The sequence below is a fragment of the Lissotriton helveticus genome, chromosome 9, assembly GCF_964261635.1.
Source record: "Lissotriton helveticus chromosome 9, aLisHel1.1, whole genome shotgun sequence".
In the NCBI taxonomy this organism is placed as follows: domain Eukaryota; kingdom Metazoa; phylum Chordata; class Amphibia; order Caudata; family Salamandridae; genus Lissotriton; species Lissotriton helveticus.
The window spans coordinates 805,377,599-805,400,692 of record NC_136070.1 but is presented as its reverse complement, the minus strand read 5'-3'; the positions used below and the strand labels follow the sequence as shown (position 1 = coordinate 805,400,692).

Below are 23,094 nucleotides of genomic sequence, written 5' to 3'. Positions count from 1 at the left end.
CCCCCTTCCGTAGCGCTCCTCGCTCCGGTTTCCCCCCGCTCCCCATTCGCCATTCCCCTGCTTCCCCCGCCTCCCAGCTGAGCCGCCCTCCCCACGCCCACATTTATGGCGGCCGCTGCAAGGCCGCGCGCAGCGGGCGCGCCGCTGGCGCGCGGAAGGCGCGCCTAAGGCAAGCCCGTCTGCGCCCGTCCGCGCCTGGACCGCGCCCAGCGACACAACCCCTGGACCACGCACCATCCAGGCTGCCCGCATCTGATAAGACGCCAACACCCTCATCGCACTCAACCTAGGATGACCCTCCAGCTGCCACAAGGCCGCCCCCAAGCGCACCCACGGCCTCTTCACCTGCCGGAACTGCAGCTTCTCCTGCATCGTAGACGCCAAGACACCCGCCACAAAGGAACCCAACCAGCTCCGCTGCATCCTGCTCAACACCCGCTCCGCACGCAAACACGCCATCGAGCTCTGGGACCTGCTCGACTCCACATCGCTTGACATCGCCTTCCTGACCGAGACCTGGATGAACGAAGTCTCCGCCCCAGACATCGCAGTGGCCATCTCCGACGGATACAAGATTACCCACAGAGACCGCACCAATGGCTTTGGTGGAGGAATCGCCATCATCCACAAGGACACCATCAGGATCTCTACCAACACCACCGACACCCTCAACACCGCCGAACACATGCACTTCCAGATCCACACGGACCCCAAGACCACCCTCATCTATAGACCACCAGGACCCCGCCCCCAATTCTGCAACACCATCGCCGATTTCATCAGCACGCACGTACTGACCTCCACCGACTACATCCTCCTCGGTGACCTGAACTACCACCTGGAAAACAACAACAACAGCAACTCCTCCACCCTGATCGACAACCTCGCCACCCTCGGACTGAAACAGATCGTCACAACACCGACCCACGTCGCCGGCCACACGCTCGATGCAATCTTCTCCTCCAGTCCCCACGTCACCTTCAGCCACACCTCCAAACTCACCTGGACCGACCACCACTGCGTCCACTTCACCGTCCAGAAACCCGTCTCTCACCACCGCACCCTACAGATCCCTGGACATCACTGGAGCAAAATCACCAAGGAACTACTACAAACTCACCTTGCACTCAACCCCCCGACCAAACCCACCAACCTCGAGGAGGGGGCCCGCCCCCCACAGACTCTGGATGGAGGACTGCACCAACACCTTAGCCCCGACAAAACAACACGCCCACAGAGATACCAGTCAGAGAGCCAGCTGGTTCACCCCGGAGCTCCTAACCTCCAAGCGCACCTGTCGGAGACTGGAAAACACCTGGCACAAGGAGAAAACACCCGACAGCCACGAAGCTCTCAAACACGCCACCCGCAACCACCACCACCTCATCAGGACCACCAAGAAAGCCGCCTTCAAGAACCACCTCGACAACAACGCACACAACAGCAAGGAGCTCTTCAATATTGTGAAAGAATTCTCCAACCCCAACTCCTGCACCAACGACATCCCCCCATCACAAGCCCTCTGCGACGCCCTCGCTGCCTTCTTCCACCGCAAGAACACCGACCTTCACGACAGCTTCAATCCTCAGACGGACCCCGCCAACCTCACCACCCCGGCCCCACCCATACCCACCGACCACGACCACCTCACCGCTTGGACAATATGCCTGGCTAACTTCTCACATTGGTGTGCAGCGGTTGGATAAGAGCTTGCAATTTGTTTTACCAAATGATCTTGTAATATCATCTGAAAGATCATATCAAGGTACTTGTAGGTACATATAAATCAAGTCTTAGATATACATAAGTTCTACTGAACTTAGTAGTTGTAGGTGGTAAGGGCTTAGCACACCCTGACTACAACTCCTAGATAGGTTCTAGTAGGAAACCGTTTAGTGTAGGTAGGTGCACACACCACACCTCACTAGAAAATGTCCTTGGAAGCACGCCCTAGTGGACCTCTTCAAGAAGAAACCCAGAGGGTGCCTTCTAAATATGACACATTTACTTTTCAAGAACTGAGAAGTCTGTGTTCAGTCAGAAGACTGAGACAAGGACAGAGTCCATCCTTTAACCACCTGGTAGATATCTTAGTGGCTCATGGTGTAGAGCATCAGACCCAGGTAACCAAGGTAGTAGAGAGGGGGGCCATCCATCCACAGAAGAGAATAATACTGGGGAATATCCAGTGGTCTCTGATGAGGAGGTGGGTGCTGACCATGATGAGGTTGGTGAACCTGACCTGGGCAACACAGGACTATCTGGAGGTGGAGAGGGCCATGGTAGGCCTCCCTCTAACCTTCCAAATATTCCTAACCTTGGAAACAGAAGGCCCAGATCACTTTCCAGTGGTGCTGATCATTCTGATTCCTCAGAAGGGTCCAGTGCCTCTGCTCTGAGGAGGAAGACTTCCCCTCAGAGGAGAGAGCACAAAGCTAGAATGAAAGAGGTCAAGCTGAGGATCAAGAGGCAAGAAGTTGCCCTTGCAAAAGAGACCCTAGCTCTTGAGAGAGAGAAGAAATTGAGTGGGCTAGATCCCACTGGTGGCAGCATAATTCCTAGAGATATGGAAAGGTCTCATGACCATAAAAACCGGAACAAAATTGTCCCTCCCTACAAGTGTGGGGATGACATCCACAAGTGGATAAGATAACTGCTTTGGATATGGCCTGCAAAGTATAGCAGGTACCCCAGAGTCAGTGGGCAGCAATTTTGTGGCTCTCCTTTGCAGACAAAGTCAGAGATAAGCTCCTGACAGTTAGTGAACAGAATGCTGACAACTACACTGTCCTGAAGAGTGCTCTAATAGATGGGTTTGGCCTAACCACTGAGCAGTACAGGTTGCTGTTCAGGGATACCCAAAAGACACAGACTCAGTACTGGACTGATTTTGTAGATTGTGCAACTCAGGCTCTGGAGGGCTGGTTGCTGAGCAGTAAGGTCAATGACTATACAGGATTGTATAATTTGATTATGAGAGAACACATGCTTAACAACTGTCAGAACCAGTTATTGCATCAGAACCTGGTTGACTCTGATCTGACCTCTCCCCAAGAATTGGGAAAGAAGGCAGACAAATGGGTCAGAACCAGGGTGAAGCAGAAGGTACAGACCAAGGTGGTGATCGGAAGAAGCAAAACCAAAAGGGTGGGGAGAAAGCAAAAGACCAGAAGTCCTTCTCAAGGTCCCCAAAAAACTTCCAATGGTGGGGGTTCCCAACAATCTAAAAAGAAAGAAAGCCCAAAGAAACCATGGTGCAAAGTTTGTAAAGTAAATACTCACTGGACCAGTGATTGCACCAAGAAGAAGGCAGCTCCAGCCACCATGGCCCCCAAGGCAACTGTTCCCCCTAGTTCAGCTCCAAGCGGTGGTTCTCAACAGAAGGGTGTAGTAGGGTTAACTCTGGGAACTGAGATGGATTCTGGCCTAGTCAGAATACCAACTCAAGCTGTTTTGATCTGTGATGGGGACATAACTATGTCCTCTACTGTGAGTCCCAATAATTTGGGGAGGAACACACAAACTCTATTAATTAATGACAAAGTGGCTCAGGCCTACAGGGACACATGTGCTAGTGTCACAATGGTGACGCCTGGCTTTGTGGACCCTGGACAGATGATACTAGGTGAAAATTACCTAGTGAACAATGCTAGCAATGTCACTACCACTCACAGTATGGCAATTGTTAATTTCTCCAGGGGAGGGGTAACTGGCCTCAAAAAGTTTGCGGTTAGCTCAGACCTCCCTGTAGAATGTTTGTTGGCAATGACCTGGAGACTTTAGCTTGGGCTGAAGTGGAGTATAGGACTCATGCAGACATGTTAGGGATATCAGCACATGTCCTTGCTGTGACTAAGTCACAGGTCGGAAATAGCAACACTGAACTGGCACTGGATTCAGGAACAATGGACCAATTGCCTACAAGGAGAAGAAGCAGTAGGGTTGAGCCAGTGCCTTCCCCCTTGCCTTAGGAAAAGGATCAGCCTTCTCAGGAAGCTGGTTGTGAGACCCAGGAGGAAACTGTCCTAGAAGAGCTTGAGCCTGATCAGGTTGAGTTTCTTGGGACAGGGGGACCCTCCAGGGCAGATCTGAGGCAGGCGCAGTTGGACTGCCCTTCTCTTGAATGCCTCGGACAGCAAGCTGCATGCTGAGGCTGCTGGGCATTCTAGTGGGACCCACAAAGTCTATAGGGATGATGGGCTCCTGTATTCAGAGGCTAGATACCCCAAGCCTGGAGCTTCCAGGAGGTTGGTCATAACTTTGGCATTCAGGGGCTTCCTTCTCATACTAGCCCATGATATTCCCCTTGCAGGACATCTTGGCCAGAACAAGATTTGGGACAGGCTTGTCCCTCACTTTCACTGGCCTCATATGTCAGAATATACCAAGGAGTTTTGTCACTCCTGTGTCACCTGCCAAGCCAGTGGCAAATCAGGTGGCACCACAAAGGCCCCCCTAATACCACTACCTGTGGTGGGGGTTCCCTTTGAACCTGTAGGGGTTGACATTGTTGGACCAATGGATCCCCAAACAGCCTCTGGGCAGAGGTTTATTCTGGTGGTAGTGGATCATGCCACCAGATACCCAGAAGCTATTCCCCTAAGGACCACAACAGCACCTGTTGTGGCAAGAGCCCTTTTGGGAGTTTTCTCAAGAGTGGGTTTTCCAAAGGAGGTTGTCTCAGACAGAGGTGCAAACTTTATGTCTGGATATCTGACTGCTATGTGGAAAGAGCGCGGAGTGAACTACAAGTTCACCACACCCTACCATACACAATGCAATGGTCTAGTTGAGGGATTCAACAAGACCTTAAAGGGCATGATTAAGGGTCTCCCTGAAAAGCTTAGGCGGAGATGGGACATCCTGCTGCCCTGCCTTTTGTTTGCTTACAGAGAGGTCCCACGGAAGGGGATTGGCTACAGCCCTTTTGAACTTCTGTTTGGGCATCCTGTAAGAGGACCCCTTTTTCTGGTGAAGGAGGGATGGGAGTTACCTCTAAAACCTCCCAAACAAGACATTGTGGACTATGTACTTGGTCTCCGCTCCAGGATAGCTGAGTACATGAAAAAGGCATCCAAAAACCTGGAGGCTAGTCAGGAATTGCAAAAGGCCTGGCATGACCAAAAGGCTGTGCTGACTGTTTACCAGCCAGGACAGAAAGTGTGGGTGTTGGAGCCTGTGGCCCCAGCAGCTCTCCAAGACAAGTGGAGTGGACCCCACACTATTGTTGAGCAGAAGGGAAAGTCACCTATTTGGTTGACCTTGGAAATCCCAGCAGCCCCCACAGGGTGCTTCATGTCAACAGATTGAAACCATATGTTGACAGGGCAGACATGGGCTTGCTCATGGCTACAGATGAGGGACAGGAGGAAGAAAGTGACCCTCTCCCAGACCTGCTTTCTCAGAACCCTGATGATGGTTCAGTTGATGGTGTAGCCTTGGCAAGCAGCCTCACTGACCGACAGCAGCAGGACTGCAGACAAGTTCTACAGTCCTACAGACATATGTTTTCACTGACTCCAAGTCAGACTACCTGGTGCACTCATGAAGTGGACCCTGGGGACAGTCTGCCTGTTAAAAGTAGGTGTTACAGGCAACCTGATCATGTCAGGGTCTGTATCAGGACAGAGGTCCAAAAGATGTTGGATTTGGGGGTCATTGAGCCCTCAGAGAGCCCTTGGGCCAGTCCAGTAGTCCTGGTGCCTAAACCTCACACCCAAGATGGTAAGAGAGAGATGAGGTTTTGCGTGGATTACAGAGGACTCAATGCTGTCACTAGGACAGATGCCCATCCAATACCAAGGGCAGATGAACTCATTGACAGATTCCCATCTGCCAAGTTTCTGAGTACAATTGACTTGACAGCTGGCTACTGGCAATTCAACCGGCTGATGACGCAAAAGCCAAAACAGCATTTTCAACCCCAGGAGGACATCAATTTGTGGTCATGCCCTTTGGTCTGAAAAATGCACCTGCCACATTTCAAAGGTTGGTGAACCAAGTCCTCTCAGGCCTGGATGACTACTGTGCAGCTTATCTAGATGGTATTGCTGTCTTTAGCTCCACTTGGGAAGATCACCTGATCCACCTAAAGAATGTTTTGGAAGCCCTGCAAAAGGCAGGCCTAACTATCAAGGCTACCAAGTGCCAGATAGGGCACAGTCAGGTTGTATACCTGGGCCACCTTGTAGGTGGAGGCCAGGTTCAACCATTGCAGAGCAAAATCCAGACCATAATGGACTGGACTGCTCCAACCACCCAGACTCAGGTCAGACCTTTCTTGGGCCTGACTGGGTATTACAGGAAATTTGTCAAGGGGTATGGTTCCATAGTGACACCCCTGAATGACTTAACTTCCAAGAAAATGCCAAAGAAAGTTCAGTGGACAGTCAGCTGTCAAAGGGCATTTGATGACCTGAAGCAGGCCATGTGCACTGCTCCTATTCCGCAAAGTCCAGACTACTCCAAATAATTAATTGTTCAAACAGATGCTTCTGAGTTGGGGTAGGTGCTGTGCTTTCACAACTGAATAAAGATGGTCAAGACCAGCCAATAGCTTTTATTAGCAGAAGGCTGACCCCTAGAGAGAAACGTTGGTCAGCTATTGAGAGGGAGGCCTTTGCTGTGGTTTGGGCCATGAAGAAGCTGAGGCCATACTTGTTTGGTACTCACTTCAAGATTCAGACAGACCATAAGCCCCTCTTGTGGCTAAATCAGATGAATGGTGAAAATCCCAAACTGCTTAGGTGGTCCATTTCCCTACAGGGGATGGACTTTACAGTGGAACATAGACCTGGGAATGACCATGCCAATGCAGATGGACTCTCCAGATATTTCCACTTAGAACATGAAGACTCAACTGGTCAAGGTTAGTTTAATGTCCCTGCTTTTTGGGGGGGGGGGGGTGTAGGGTCTGCTTCCTATGGTCACCCCCACTTTTTGCTGTGATTCTCTGGTTCTTCAACTTTAGTGTGGCTGTGGGTCTGCTTCTTCAACTTTAGTGTGGCTGTGGGTCTGCTAATCAGACCCACAGTCCAGCTGTTCTCTCTCTAAATTGATACCATGTACTTTAGGTACATACCAGCTTGGTTACTGGGTCACTCTTGTGAGCCCCTGTATAGTGTACCATAGGTACCCAGGGCATAGGTGTACCCTTGCTCTTCTGGATTACGTTCCCTTTCTGCCAGCACCTGATTTAAGAGGACTCTGTGGAACTCTCCTTGGCTGCCGCTTCTGAGCGCTACTCACGGGGTGCGTAATTTGAGAGCTGCAAACACCGAGGGACTGCGAGGTCCAGCAGGCTTTTCCACACACAGCTGCTGCCTCTTCCCTCGGTGTTCACGCCCCCCGCCAGCCCATAGAAATACTTTTTGCGGCCCCCGCTCCGAGGGTGCCGCTCATTGTGCTCTTCTGGGTTCCGTTCCCTTTCTGCCAGCACCTGATTTAAGAGGACTCTGTGGAACTCTCCTTGGCTGCCGCTTCTGAGCGCTACTCACGGGGGGCGTCATTTGAGAGCTGCAAACACCGAGGGACTGCGAGGTCCAGCAGGCTTTTCCACACACAGCTGCTGCCTCTTCCCTCGGTGTTCACGCCCCCAGCCAGCCCCAATATAATCACCTCATCAATCCCGCGTCACGGGACGCGCGCGGGCTGGCGCTGGGCTAAGCCCGGGCAAAGGGCGGGCTGTTTAAGGCTGTTTAAGGCCGTTCGAGGACGTGAGAGACTGGACTGGGACACCCCTCTAACCTCCACCTTTTGCCACTCATTACGAAACATTGTACCGTCCTCTTATTGATATTGCTCCAGCCATCCTTGTGATATTCCGTTTTGCTGTTTTTATATTTATATTAGAACCCTTTCCCTTGTCTTCGTTTAATAGGAAACATGGTGCTAACTAGAGGAAATAAAACCAAGGCCCCTGGAAGCATGGGTAAACTGTTAGGTCCCATGGATGATTTTATCACCAAGGCAAACACATTCATCGACCAAAGTATCTCTTTGATGGAGGAAAGGGTTTCCCTGGACTTGGCGTTTGCAAAAAGATCTTCCATGGGTAATTTGGCCGATGCTAGAACCCCCGCCCATGATAATAATGAGTGGCAGAGGGCCCTCTGTGAGGGCAGGCGTAGTCTGCCAAACAACGTGGACCTGTCGGCCTCCCAGCTTTCTGATTTACAGATAAGCTCAGACCTAGAAAGAACACCTGAGCTATTACCTCAAACCCTTCCACAAATGACATAAGATGAAAGAATGCAAGCAAGGGGGAGGAGGGAGGGCGCAATAAGGAAAAGAAAGAACGATCCAAAAAATTCCATCCTTAACGAGACTGATAATACCCCTAGTATTCAACAGAATCCACCCCCTAGAGCAGAACAGTTAGTAGTTTCTGCGATGGTCCATCATCCCGCTCACGATATTCCTACCCCTATTAATTTGGAATCGCCTATTCTTCTATCCTACAGTAAGGAATCAATTGATAGCAATAATTCCCAGCTGCTAAACAAGATCGTTGAGCTTTTAAAATCCTCTCTCCAACCAGTAGAAGCAAAGTTAGCGCAGCTGGAGACTCAGCTATCCAAGCTTGTTAATCTTCCACAGTTCAATCAACTGATAGGGGCTCAAAAAACAGGGGGAAATAATCACAATAAACAATCCTCCCTTAAGTCTGCAAATACCCTCCCGAAACCTGCAATTACCCAAAAGAATGTACCTTTAGCTGTAACAACCATATCAACGAACAACAAGAGTACAGTGAATCCATCTACCAACGTTGCCACGACTCTGTCACAGGGAAATGCCCTGTCAGCAATAACATCTGTATCGAAGAGAGTGGCAGCAAATAAAGCGACATCTAAAACCCCAGTGACCCAAACTCTAGCCTCTAAATCCCCGGCCCCAGTTTTCAACAGAGATGCCTTTAGAGGACCCACCAAGGTTAGATTTCCAGCTGATTTGCCACCGGACGCTGCCCCTTATGTAGTGGTAATGACTGGTGTGCCTGAGCTAGCGGACCATAATACTGAACCCACGTGGTCCCTGAAAAACAAGGCTCAACACTGGCTAAATTCTAATCGTCCCATACCTCCAACTTGGCATGGAAGGATTCTGACGGTACGTAGGACCCCATGGGTGGGAAAAGGTAGAGAAATGATCCCAGGAGATTGCATCGTGATTACTTTTGAAGACCCCCGAGTAGTAGATTATATCTGCTCTTGGGACTACACGAGTGCAAATGGAGGTATAGGTATTAAACCACTTTCTTTTTTCTACCCCTCAAGACAATCTAACGGCCCTTTTTATAACCATGACCCTCCCTGGGTTGTACCACCCCCTCGTCAGTTTGAACCTGCCAATACAAGACAATTTGGGGGTCCTCGTTATCGTGACTATGATAATTCCTGGCATTCAGTGGGTCCGCGTAATCCGGGAGGAGATTGGGAAGAATGGGGTCCGCATCCGCTGAGGACGACTCATAGAGAACTACCCCGCTGGGACCCTTGGTATAGCATCCCGCTGAGAAATAGATTTAGTGGCCTCGAAATGGTCGATTGACCATCAACGGAAACTGAATCTACTAATTCTAACATACCCCAGTCAACTCCTAAAATAAGAACAATTCCTGCAACTAATGAAGCTGTAGCAACAAAAGCTGACACACTGCCTATACCTATCCTCTTTTGGAACGTTGCGGTTTTACGCCCAAAGATAGAGGACGGGACTGCTTCGCATTTTTTGGACCCATGCAAAATAATTTGCCTTCAAGAGACATGGTGTACAACAGAGCTTCATCTCTTGGGCTATAAAACATATTTTATCCCAGCCGTCCATAGCTCAATAGGTAGACCCAAAGGAGGGCTAATAACGTACATCGCAAACACCTTGAATCACCTAAAAGTGTCCATTGTCCACTCCGACCCAAATTTCCAAATTCTTTCTCTTTCCTTTACGAATAAGGAGTCTATCCTCTTGGTCAACTCTTATAATAACTTAGAGGATGATCATTTCCTGATTCTTTTATGTAATGTTCAGGAGAGATTAACTCCACTCTATCGGATGAAGGTTGGACAAGGGGCAATTCATCTTTTATGGGGAGGGGATTTTAATCTCCATCCATGCCCACTGGCTAAATCAAACTGTTGTGGGATAGTGGATGAACTTGATGTTCCATTAGTGCACTTTGCTCACACTAAGGTGGGGATTGCTATCAACAACTTGCTATCTGACTTGGATCTTGTAATAGCCAACACCCCAAGTTCAGACCAAAATTCCCTTCAACCGACTTATGTGGGCAGGGGACACCAAACGACAGTTGATTACATCTTCCTGTCACCTGGACTGCTACACACAGCTAGAGCCTTTCAGGTCATGGCCAACTCACTCAGTGATCATTTCGCCCTGAGGATGGACCTTCACTTAATTGATTACAAGCCCCGAAATACTGCCATAGCAAAAACTCTTGCCCAGAATAAATTAGACCTAGGCAAACAAAATGGCTATACATTAAAATGGGGAAAAATTAATCCAAATGAAATTACAAAAAACTGGTAGATGTGGCATATCCTAATATAATTAAATGTTTGGATCTATCGGAAAACCATGAAGAAGTCCTAAACAACTTCAGACAAATATTAGAGAAAATCAAGAGACTTCTCACCGCAAAACCGACGTTCAAGAACCCAAACAAGAAAGGGTGGTTCAATCATAGTTGCACCGTAGCCCTTACAAAATTAAAATTGGCCCTACATAACAAACCCAGAGATGCGGGGCAGATCCAACTCCTTAGGCGTCAATACGGAAGGGAACGTAAAATAAGAATCGAAACAGAAACTCTGGGAAGACCTGCACATGAGCGCTGTCTCTAAAAACAGTGAGGCTTTTTGGCGAACTGTCAGATCTCCTTATCTGACAGATAATAATAGTCCCAAGATCGAAGTGGCTATAGACGAAGATACATGGGTGGCCCACTTCGCCAATATCTTTAAAAACACTTCAACTGTAGCTGGGTCAGTTAACATACTCCCAATAGTAGAATATCCAATCCCGCTGCATTTTGACATTCCCGATTTATTAGTGGCACTAGAAACAAGCAAAAACGGGAAAGCCCCAGGCCCAGATGAGGTCCCAGTGGATCTTTTTAAACACAATTTGGATCTCTGGGCCCCCATTCTCACTAGAGTGTGTACAGCAGCCGTAAATGTGGGACTGTTAAATTCCTGGACCAAGTCCATCATGGTCCCCATTTTTAAAAAAGGGGACCGCCAGGATGTGAAATGCTACCGCCCCATCTCATTGCTGGACTCTCTGGGCAAGGTTGCTGGGAGAGTAATACTTGAGCGACTTCAGCAATGGGCGGAGGAGGGAGGCATAATTTCTGACCTCCAGTTCGGTTTTCGAGAGGGGTTCGGAACGGTAGAGCAGGCCCTTAATCTCAGCCTGATCATGGGCAAATACACCAAGGCAAAGAAGGACATGGTTTATATGGTCTATGTAGACCTGTCCGCTGCTTTTGATTGCGTTTCGCACGCAAAACTTTGGACGGTCTTAAGGCAAATGGGAGTGGATTCCCCCCTTTTAGACTTTTTGAGGGAACTCTACTCTAAAGCTTCGGCAAAAGTGCGCTTTGGCCTGAATGGAGAGCTGACGGCATCTTTTGGAGTAGAGCGTGGAGTCAGGCAGGGGTGCGTCCTGGCCCCCTTTCTCTTCTCATTGTACACTAATGGCTTGGAGCCAGAGATGTTGAGGGGGGCCCAGGACCTCCCACGAGTAAAACAGCGCCTGATTCCCGCCCTGCTCTACGCAGACGATGCCGTCATCCTCGCGCGCACTCCGCGCGAACTACAAAATTCCCTGAATAGATATACGGCTATCATGGGCGGTCTGGATTTACAAGTGAACGTTAAAAAAACTTTGTCATGATAGCAGGTACTAGGGAAAAATGAGTAAAAGACATCTCTCTTGATAACCAAAAACTCGAGGTAACTGCCCAGTACCCATACCTAGGAATCATGATAGACGAAAGACTGTCATGGAGGTCAGCAGTAGAGGCAAGATGCCATCTGTTCAGAAGATCCATAGCGGCTCTGATGAGCTTCTCCCAGAGACTGGGGAGGAGGGCACCAGTGGAGCTACTGAAAATCTACAGCGCCAAGTGCCAGGCGATTGCCTTGTATGGAGCGGGCGTTTGGGGACACATAGATACTAGTGCCCTTCAGGTAGCAGAAAACACATTCCTAAAATTTCTTTTAGCTACCCCGAGAGGCACATCAACTTACGCTTCCCATCTGGAACTAGGAATCCCTTACCTAGAGGATTTGCTCAAGATCCAACCATTGATGCTATGGCGGCGCGTTTGGACCTCGGTCAAAAACGCGCTGACACAGACGATCGTGGCAGATACAATGGCTCTTGATCAATCCTCAAAAGTAAAGTGACTTCGCTACATTAGAAATTTTCTTAAAGACCTTGGTCTTGAGAAATACTACTTCCAACCTGAGACCATTGTTGACCTTCCTAAGAGAGCCCTAAAGCAATTAGCCCTCAGACACTTAGAGACACTGAGATTGACTTCTGAGTCGTCAAAACCTTCAGTTCTCCATGCGAATCTGATTCAGACAACATATTTTATCCAGCCGCACCTTACACTTCAGATTAGCACATATGAGAGAATGTTAATGACAAGATTCAGATTGGAGATTTTCTTTAGACTGGTAGCATTTCCCGCGAGTAATAGTTGGGACTTAATTCTTCCTTTGTCCCTGTGATGAGGAATCTAACCAGTCTAACATACACGCTATCATGTTTTGTAAATTCCATCATCCACATCGGAAAATTTGGTTACTACCACTACTGAGGCGTTGGGGACTTAGACAATGTCGTCCTGCAATGCTTCGTCTCCAAATGCTGGAATCTGAATTTGTTTGTTACATTGTTCTTAACTTCCTGAAATGTATTATGAAGCACAGGAAAAACCTGTAAAAAGTACTCTGGATTTAGTCTTAGTTTGATTAACTGAAATGATTTGATATTGTAAAGGGGAGTCAGTAATGGGCTGGACACGAGGTTTGGGCAAAGCGGGTTTTATTTTCATGTACAATTTCTTTTGTCTGAGAGTCAGTCTTTCCTTGGCGAATTCGGCTGGATCCGTGGTGTCTATTGGGAGAGGTGCTGTGCCGTAGTCCGTCTTGCCCAGGGTTGGGGCTTCTCGGGAGAGCCGATGTCCGGAAAGAAACAAACAAAAGAAAGGGACTAATCACTTTTCAGTCCTTGTAACTTTTTACCCAAGGGTAACCGGGGTAGTGAGGGACACCTCTAGTGTAAAGCGTTACAGCTGCTGTGAGTCGTGAGGGGAGGGGTATTATAGGGTCCAGGAAGGTGCGGGAACAATATGGAGCTAGGTGTTCAATTAACGCGGGAATACACCCCGACGTCCCACCCAACTTGCGAACTTGTCCCGTACCTGTCTGAGCCACACTCCTCCCTCCGGAGTGTGGCACGGCGCAGCGTGCTCCCGTTGGCCTCCTGGCTCGTCTGCTTCGCCTTGTAGCGCGTCTACTTCTCCCTGGGGCACGTCTGCTTCTCTTCCTAGCTCGGCGTCCTCGGGTCTCCACCCTTGCTGGTTCACGTTCGCTTTCTCTTCCGACCTCCGCTCTCCTCCTCCGGTGATGACACACCCTCTTTCAGGGATATCCTGGTTCTTATCCAATGCCGCGAAGCACACGTCACGGTGGGAGGGACCTTCGTCCGCGTCATATGACCAGTTAAAGGGGCCGTTCTAATTTTCTTCCGTGAATGAGCGCCAGGAACTCTGTTCGTCCTGTGGGGAAGGAGTAAGGGGATCCTCGTCAATATGACTCCACCAGTCCGTTTCCTGGTTGTTCCCTTATTTACCGGGCACTTGGTTACAGATATCTTCTTTTAAAATTTACAAAACTGTCTATGTATGAATTTTTTTCGAACTTACTTTTTTAAAATTTGTATTTCTGTCTAAATATTTAAACTGTATCTTTAAATGTTGCTTTTATGGTTTTCCTCTGTGAAAAGCCGAATAAAGAAATTTATATATACCCTAGGCCTACCAGGGGCTGCAGCATGTATTGTGCCACCCCTGGTTTGCCTTCCAAACTGACACCACAGGTCTGTTCACACAGCCTGGGTAAGGTGGTGTAATCACCCTTTACTTAGATATAGTATACCTATAGCTGCCTTTACATATAGACACATATACACCTATAAGCCACTCCTATGGTAGGCCTCGACAACCCTGGAGGCACAGTGCTTGGTTTTATGTGAGAGGGTTCCCTAGCATGAGCTGAGCCCCTCTGCAGCTTTCGGAACAATCTCCTTATAGCTGTTCTATGATATAGCCATACCATATACTCTTAAGTGCATTATAATCCTCGTGGTTAATGCTAACTTTGGTTTGGCTTTATCAAAACATGTCGTGTAAGGTGTGAAACACTTTGAAATACTACCCCCCTCCCGCCAATTCTGGCGGTGGGGGTAGCATTCCACCCTTCTAGAGAGAAAAGACATGTAGCTTACTGCTTTACCCGGTTAAAGTTAAACAGAGCCTCAGCCTCACAAAATGGATGCTGCTGCCACAGACACAAGTCTGACCTCCTGTTGCTGGACGAAACTCTGGCAGGGGAGGCCCGGACAATAGGTTTCCTGTCCAGGGAGGTGCCAGCCCCTCCCCAGACAGGGGTTTTGTGTATTGGGGCAGGGAGGGCTGCATTCAGTGAATGTATCTAGACACTGCCTGGGGCATACAAGGTGATCCATGCATAGCCCGGTTCAAACCAGTTGCTGGGGCACTCCAGCCCCAGCTCTGGCGCGAAACTCGACAAAGGGAAAGGGGTGTAACCACCCCCGACACGAAAAGACACCTATGCACCGGCTTCCCTGGGTGAGGTAACACGAGTACTCCGGTGCTCCCGTGGGTCCTGACTCTCGAAGTGTCCTAGTTTAAAAGGTTTCCATCCTAGTTCATCCGGAAGTGTCCTTAAATTGTAACTTTGTATCTTTTACGAACTCCATAGAAAGTCAATGGGAACCCGCGCCTGTGTTTAGACACTGCACGCGGCTTACGTGGGTCTCCTACTTCCTATATTTAAACAACAAGAGACATAGGGTAAAGCAGATTACTCTCACACCCCATAGGATAATCTTTCAGAAACAACTAAAGAGTATCTCAAACTACAAAAAATTATAAATAAAAATAGAGGGTAAGAAGAGATAAGACAGCCTATCACTACCACCACCACCCGTAAGTGCACTAAGCAAACAAAGACTGTGTCAATTTGGAATAAAGGTAGTGAATTCCTAGTGAGGAAAAAGGAGCCCTCAGGCACCCACACATGGTCGGTAGCCGTTTGTCTTCATCGGGTTCCAGTTTTGTCAGTGCAAAAGTATGACATAAAGGTGCAAGTTAAAATGAGTATAGACCATTCCCCCTGCCAACACTTTTAATAGAGGGGTGATACGAACTTAATTAAAAACAAAGTGAAAGAATCGGACACATAAGGGTTAAGTCAGTTTGAACCCACTGTCCTAAAAAAAGGGCTCCTACTTCCTAATCTTTGGTTGTTTAGTGTAGCCCCAGCGATTCTATAGGCCCTAGGCCTGCTTTCTAACTCTCACGTGGTACTTATACCACTTTCTTAGTATATGGTTTGTGAGGCCCCTAGGGCATAACGTATACTGTGCAACTTACTGTGTATTAACTGTGTGACTTGTATTGTATTTTGACCTCTGACCTCATAAAGAGTGCAGAGTGGTTGTGTTTAGATTAAATACATATATATTTGATATATACCTTGTGTGGTGTCCTTTCATTTGGCATTCAAGGGATTATATATGGTAAAACAACTTGCTTAACTCGCCACCTGAAGTCTTAGCCTGAAGACTGCTGGTTCATGCTTTCTATAAGGTTGACTTTACAACCATCATCAATAAGGGTCGATTAGACTGGTGCAAGGTGCACACTAGAACTAGTGGACATCAAATTCCAGGCTAACTTCTCACACCTGCCACTTCCCATGATAACATTTAAGGGATAAATATTTGTTAATGAGCCGCGCGGATGCTTCTGGTGAATTATTGTGTCTGCCCTACTTTTGGATGAGGGCAGTGTTGGTCCCCTGATTCATGTTCGCTCTTGCACTGGTAATTCAGTTCAATATCAGCAGAGAGGGAAGAGTTCCTCATCCACCTCTGGCATGTTGTCAGATTTGAAGGCCTTGTGTAGAGGTAGGTGATACATATATGAGAGGGGTCCCCGCAAGAGAGAAAAGTGTATTGTGGGCTGCATACACTAAAATTTTACAAAAATTACTAGAACACAAATTATTAAAACAGTTTGCGATTGGTAATTTGATTTATTACCCAATGCTCTGTGATTGCCACTGGCAAGCTTTAATCACATCAGTTTATAAATTGCAAAGCCCCAAGGGGGAAGAAGAGGGGGGGGGAAGTGGTGCTCAGGGGAGTGTTAGAACAAGGAAGATTAACACAGTATCAAAAAAGTAACCAATGTATTACCAAATTGCAGACATTTATCAAAACAATTATAATACAAAAGCCAAAATACAAGGCAAAATTTGAAAATTGTTCATGAGATAAAATTCAACGGTCACATCGGAATATTAGATAAATCGGGGGTGTGCCGGAAAGTCAATGGAAAAGAAACCAGTCGACGTTTCGACCCCTATCAGCAGGCCAATTAAAGTCCTTTCACAGGGTCTTCATCAGGACGTCACAAGGGGAGAAGGGAAGGGTGGGGCAATTCTGTGTAAAAAGATTTAGGGTAATTAAACTTTGGTACATAACCGGAAGATAATCATCCTATCTAACATTTTAGACAAGAGAAATAAAACTAAAAAACAAAATTACCATGGAGTACGGCCCAGCCGGGCTCTGTACATGGAGAGACACGCCACGCAGAAAGTCGTGGTCAATCTGATAAGGTGGAAACCTCAAATGAAGAGGAGAACAGACAATCAATAAGGTTCTGATGAATCAAAAGGTTGTGAAAACTAAATGTAACTCCACTTACACACTACAAATGTGGAGACTACTATTCCCATAATTCTACTCAAAATTATCAACAGAACTCGCATATTTATTAATTATGGGGGTGTATCGAAACGGCATGAATTGGGACCACAACGGATTAGTAACTATACCTTTAGGTCGATGTGACTCGAACCTTCAAGGGTCCAAAGGTATAACACAGCGAGGGAGAGACAAATTCTACTCGTGAAATTATCCTCCTGTGGTGAACAAAGGGAGAAGAAGTTGTTTACCAAAAGTGCAAGGGCGAGTGATTCTCCTAATGTGAGGTACTCGCTACATGCTACCAGATACTTACAGAGAAAGGGCGAAAAAACGCCGTCTACTTCAGACATTCGGGCAGCCTCCGTAGCAAATGTGCGCGGAGTGAGAGGTTCCAAATCCAACTCGAGGCGGGAATAAATTCGTGCGCCTGTCCGTATTATTCTCCTACGTTGGAAAAGGCGGGGAGTTGGTTGTTTATCCAAAGTACGGGACTAACTTTTAATAAACACAAGGACGGACTCAAGGGTTACTTACAGGAAAAAACGAGCGGGCAGACGACGTCTGCACTAGTCATACCGCGAAATCCGCCGTGACAACAACGCGGAGTTTGGGGCGGGGCTAGCTGATATGCCAGAATGGTGAAAATGGAAAAGTTACTCGCGGTTACACTGCCAGACTTCTCAATGGCACATAGTATGAATTATAAAGTAAATTACTCTGGCGAGTTCTTTCAGGGGAATGCACTCTGATGATTTTAAAACGACTCCGTTTGGGAAACTATTTTCAAGAATAACATTGGTGCAACTCTCACGCAGGAGGTTGAAGACCAGTACACAGGGCATTAAAAACAAGAAATTATTTCACCAAGCATCAAAAAACAGAATAAGTTAAGGAGTCCGTGCGGCTCATAACATAAGGGATTTGATGAGAGATGCACAACACAGAGCAAAAACACATGGACTCTCAGAGTTCCTAAGCAATGGGCAGTCTGTAAGCCCACTCTAAGTTGTGGTATGGTCCAAACCAGGCTTTCACCTAGAGACATATCGAAAGCTAAAAGCTGTCTGATAGGCGAGAACTAAAAATGTAAAAGTTGCTACCGTCAGAGTTCTAAAATATGGAAAACCATACTGCCTTTAGAGGCAGCTTTAAGCATGCAGGCTTCCTAGGTCCATGCATATAAGCAAATCCAACCCAGGTTTTTTTTTGCAAGCTGGATCTTGTAGTCTTTGTTCAAGAAGGGGATAAACAGGACTGCATGTCCCAGAGCTCTCGGTGCCCCAAGTACAGTGCTAAAAATGGAAACACAGAAGTGCAGGTACTCACTCTTTAGAGTACCTGCTTACTCCAGTACTCTACCATTAAATGTATGCAGTGCTGAGAAGGGCAGGTACTCTACCTCTCAAATTTAAAAAGTGTAGGTACTAGGTACCGGACTGTACCGTCCCATTTAAAGCAGTTCCCACGTATAAGTAGGTTATCCAGTTCTGTATTCCTAGCTTTTTGCCTTGAGCAGAGCCCTCAGGGCGGAATGTTGGTCAATTCAAAGTTATCACTTGACCCCCTTTTATGAAATGCAGGGTCATTTCTAATTTTCTTAAAAATATTCCAGGACAGGAGTTACCACAGTAAATATGTCTTCAGGGCTAGTTTGGAGACAGTTACACTGTCCCAACATAGTCTAGGGCTGGAGCTAGAATGACACATTTTGCCTCCGATTGTTCGCCTGGTCTGCTGCTCCTCTGAAAGTGCTACTCAAGGCAAGAAACGTGCACTCTGCTTCTTAAACACAAGCTGAAACCTTAGAAAACAGGACTACAAGTCCCAGAATGCAAAGCAAAAATACACTGCTGGGTAGGCTTTTCACACATGAACCGAAGAAACGTGAGAGCATTGCCCTGTACATAACTCACTTACTCGCCTTCAGATGATCGCCTCGCTCTGGTCCACGGTGTTCTGAGCTCAGTAAATTGCCCAATTGCACTGCCCTCTCGCAGAAACAAGACACGCCCTCTTTCTGAAATGTGAGTGATGTTAATAGTAAGGGAGGGGAGTAATACGGCTTCATGTGTCGGCAGAGAGCGACCAGGTGCCTAACAGAGTTCGTGGGATACTGAGGCGGAAAGCCTCCCTTCCTCATTCTATTGCAGCTGCGCAATCAGTGCAGACTAAGGTTAGTGGGCGCCTTTATTTTGTTTTCAGACACGCACGCACCTTGTCCTGTCAGTTTGTATGTATTTATGTTGTTTTGCTATAGCGCTGACATTATCCAGAGGATGCAAGGGCGCTTCACACAAGCTGAAGCTATCCATACATTGGAGTAACCGTCAGCATGTATCATCTGCCCGCGATGAGGCGATCGCACTCTTTCTAGTGAGCAGCTTTTAAAAGCGACTCATCGAGGTTGCGTGTGTCTCCCTTCACTGTCCGTCTTTAAGAATCAAGACACCTGCAGGTCGAGAGGGCGAACCAGCCATTCAACCCTTCGTGTGATTCGAAATGCATCCTTTAGCCTTTTTCTGGCACCAGATAGCATGTTTCTAATGTTACGATGCGCGAATTCTGAGGTAGAGTTAAATACGTTTTCTGAAGGGGTTAATCTAACATAAATGTAAAGTCCACCCCAAAGCAGGTTTGTCCTCCCATACATGCCCAGTGAATTCTGTCCCTCTTTTGACTTGAAAGTAACCCTACTGTTTTTTGTTTTTATATTCCCTCCTCTTCAAATCTCACTCGTTCTTTTGCATTGCTTTTTCCCAGCTCCTTCTCGTTATCTCACCCTGTCTGTCAAACATTCTCTGTTGAGCACCGTCTATATTTCCGACCAGAAGTCGTAGCCTATTTTTCTCTCGTTCTATTTCACCCCCGTATCTTTTACTCACTTGTTATCACTTTCTCGCTCATTCTGTCAGCTTCGTCCTACTTTTACCCATATTCCTTACTCTGGTCCTCATCCCTTTCTCGTGCTCTTTCCTCTTCTCGGTGCGTCTCACTTTCGTGCTAAACTTTAACGCTCTCGCTTCCCCTGTTTCTCTCTAATGCCCCCCTTTTCGGACTCCTCTTTCATTCTTCCTACATTTGTGTTTCTCCTGTATTCCTCGAGTTTATTTTTTTCTCTCTCTCTCTCCTGCCGGGCGGTGCTACGATTTAAAGAAACACATCTCTAATAGTTGTCTTCAGTCTCATCTGTCGCAAACTCAGACCTACGGGGCTTTAGTTTCAGTTTCAATTCCCTGCCTTTGCAGATGCGATTCCCGTAGCAGAGAAAATAGCTTTTTTCTCCACGAAAAAGGACAAACAGTGAGCGATTTTCCTTGAAACGAAACTGTGACCAGCTTAACACTGAAGACGATAAACAAAAGGAGATGTAGGCTACCTGCCAGCGCGGCCGACTGTGGAGCTGGGAAATAAGGTGCGAGTCTCGGCGTCGGCTCAACATGCTGTGATTCTGGGCAAATCAGTTCATCTCACCGTTCCTACACAAAAAAACAAGCATTTGCAATGCAATAGGTCTGGCATTAGGAAAGTTTGAGCTATTGGTATTGTAAATGACACATTTTTTTATTGATGTGTTGGTTTTGAAAATAGCAAAATTAATAGCTTTGTCATTGACAATGCCAATAGTTTTAACTTTCGCAAATGTGACACCTATAGCATTTGTAATGCAATATGTGTTGTATTTATGTGACTTAGATGTATTGATATTACAAATAATAATGGCTTTTATTTTTTTAAATAATTAATACTTAAGTTATTGGAATTTATAATGGCAATAGCCTAAACTTTTCTAAATAACTTTTGTGAAGATTATGTTCAGTGTATTTTATTGTGACGAAAATCCAAGAACAGAAGTGAAATATTAACATCTTTTTGTGACATTTGTAATAAAGCTTGATACATTGAGAGAACATATTTGAACCAGTTGTTGTTGAATGGTTGCACAGATTGATGCTGTGGTGGCGCTGAGTGATGTTGTTGTGGCGACGAGTGATGCTGTGGCGTTCAGTGATGCTGTGGTAGAGCATAGTGATGGTGTGGTGCCCCTGAGTGATGCTGTGGAGGTGCTGAGTGATGCTGTGGTGATGCGATAGATAGAGTGAGGGCGATAGATTGATTGAGGGCGATATATAGATAGATAGAGTGAGAGCGATAGATAGAGTGAGAGCGATAGATAGAGTGAGTGCGATAGATAGAGTGAGTGCGATAGATAGATAGTGAGGGCGATAGATAGATAGAGTGAGGGTGTTAGATAGAGTGAGGGCGTTAGATAGATAGAGTGAGGGTGATAGATAGATAGAGTGAGGGTGATAGATAGATAGAGTGAGGGTGATAGAGTGAGGTCGATAGATAGATAGATAGATAGATAGATAGATATATAGAGTGAGGGCATGCACTGACAACTGGTGGTGTGTGTCTAGTGAAAGCGTGTATTGACGGCTCGTGGTGTGTGTACCTTTTAAAAGTGTGCACTGACGGCTGGTGGTGTTTGCCTGGTGAAAGCGTGCACTGATGTTTGGTGGTGTTTTTGTGGCTGGTGAAAGAGTGAACTGACGTCTGGTGGTGTGTGTGAATGGTGAAATTGTGCACTGACGGCTGGTGGTGTGTGTATACCTGGTGAAAGCGTGCAGTGATGGCTGGTGGTGTGTACGTGCCTGGTGAAAGTGTGCACTGATGGCTGATGGTGTGTGTGTGTCTGGTGAAAGTTTGTACTATGTCTGTTGGTGTGCGCCTGGTGGAAGCGTGCACTGATGGCTGGTGGTGTCTGTGTCCAGTGAAAGCGTGCACTGATGGATGGTGGTGTTTGTGTGTGGTGAAAGCATGTACTGATGAGTGATGGTGTCTGTGCGTGGTGAAAGTGTGCACGGACGGTTTGGTTTTCAGTGTAGTTGTGTGTGCGTTTGTTGTGTGTACGTTTTTATGTGTGGTTGTGTGTGCGGTTGTATGTGGTTGTGTGTGCGGTTGTATGTGGTTGTGGGTGTGTGTGTGGTTGTGTTGTGTGGTTGTATGTGTGGTTGTATGTGTGGTTGTGGTTGTGTGTGTGTGGTGTTGTGTGTGGGGTGTGGTGTTGTGTGTGTGGTGTGGGTGTGGTTGCTCTGTAAGGCATTCGCAAACGTGGCAGTGCTAGAGTTCACACCTTTCAGTGAAAGGCCTTGGGGTAGAGGTGTGCCAGAAAAAAACTCATGAACGCCAGATTGCAGCATAATGTGTACTAAAATCGATCAGCCTAACAAACGTGTGTAAAAGACAATGCATAAAAAAATAGTTGGCTAACAATTAGGCGGGTCGAATGGTGGTGTGTGTGCCTGGTGGAAGCATGCAAATATAGCTGGTGTTGTGTATGCCTGTTAAAACGTGCACTTGCAGCTGGCGGTGTGTGTCTGCTTGGTGAAAGGGTGCACTGACGGCTGGTGGTGTGTGTCTGATAGAAGCGTGCACAGACAGCTAGTAGTGTGTGTGCATGATGGAAGCATACACTGACTGGTGATGATGGCTGCGGGTGTGTGTGTCTAGAGGAAGCATACACTAATGGCTAGTGGTGTGTGTGCCTGGTGGAAACGTGCACTGATGGCTGGTGATGTGTGTGTGCCTGTTGGAATCGTGCACTGATGCCTGGTGGTGTGTATGCCTGGTGAAAGCGTGCACTGACGGTTGGTGTTGTGTGCCTGGCGAAAGTGGGCACTGATGGCTGGTGGTGTCTGTGAATGTTGGAAGCGTGCACTGATGGCTGTTGATGTGTATGCCTGGGGTGGAAGTGTGCACTGACAGTGCACACTTTCACCAGGCACACACCACCAACCAACGGCCGGTGGTGTGTGCCTGGTGAAAGTGAGCACTGACGGCAGGTGGTGTATGCCTTGTGAAAGTCTGCACTGACGGCTGGTAATATGTGTGCCAAAGAGAAAGTTTTAAAGTGTGCAACAAAAAAAACAAGGTGTTCAATGATAGGGAAACTCTGGACGAGAATGATGTATTTCATCGAGGATCTATTAAAGAAGGCAGGACTGGGGCGAAGGAACCATGCCCCGAAAATACACTGCA

At 47.3% G+C, this 23,094-nt stretch overlaps 1 protein-coding gene across 2 annotated transcripts in view; it reads left to right on the top strand.

Moving 5' to 3' along the window:
• LOC144781884 (uncharacterized) overlaps positions 1 to 23,094 on the top strand; it is a 698,016-nt gene that overhangs the window by 12,430 nt on the left and 662,492 nt on the right. The window contains exon 1 of one of the 2 annotated variants that reach the window (XM_078660935.1): positions 19,117 to 19,228. The exons of the other annotated variant lie outside the window; for it this stretch is intronic. The gene's annotated coding sequence lies outside the window, so the exon portion shown is untranslated. Of the gene's footprint in view, positions 1 to 19,116; positions 19,229 to 23,094 lie in introns of those variants that run through there. 2 annotated transcript variants of the gene reach the window in all.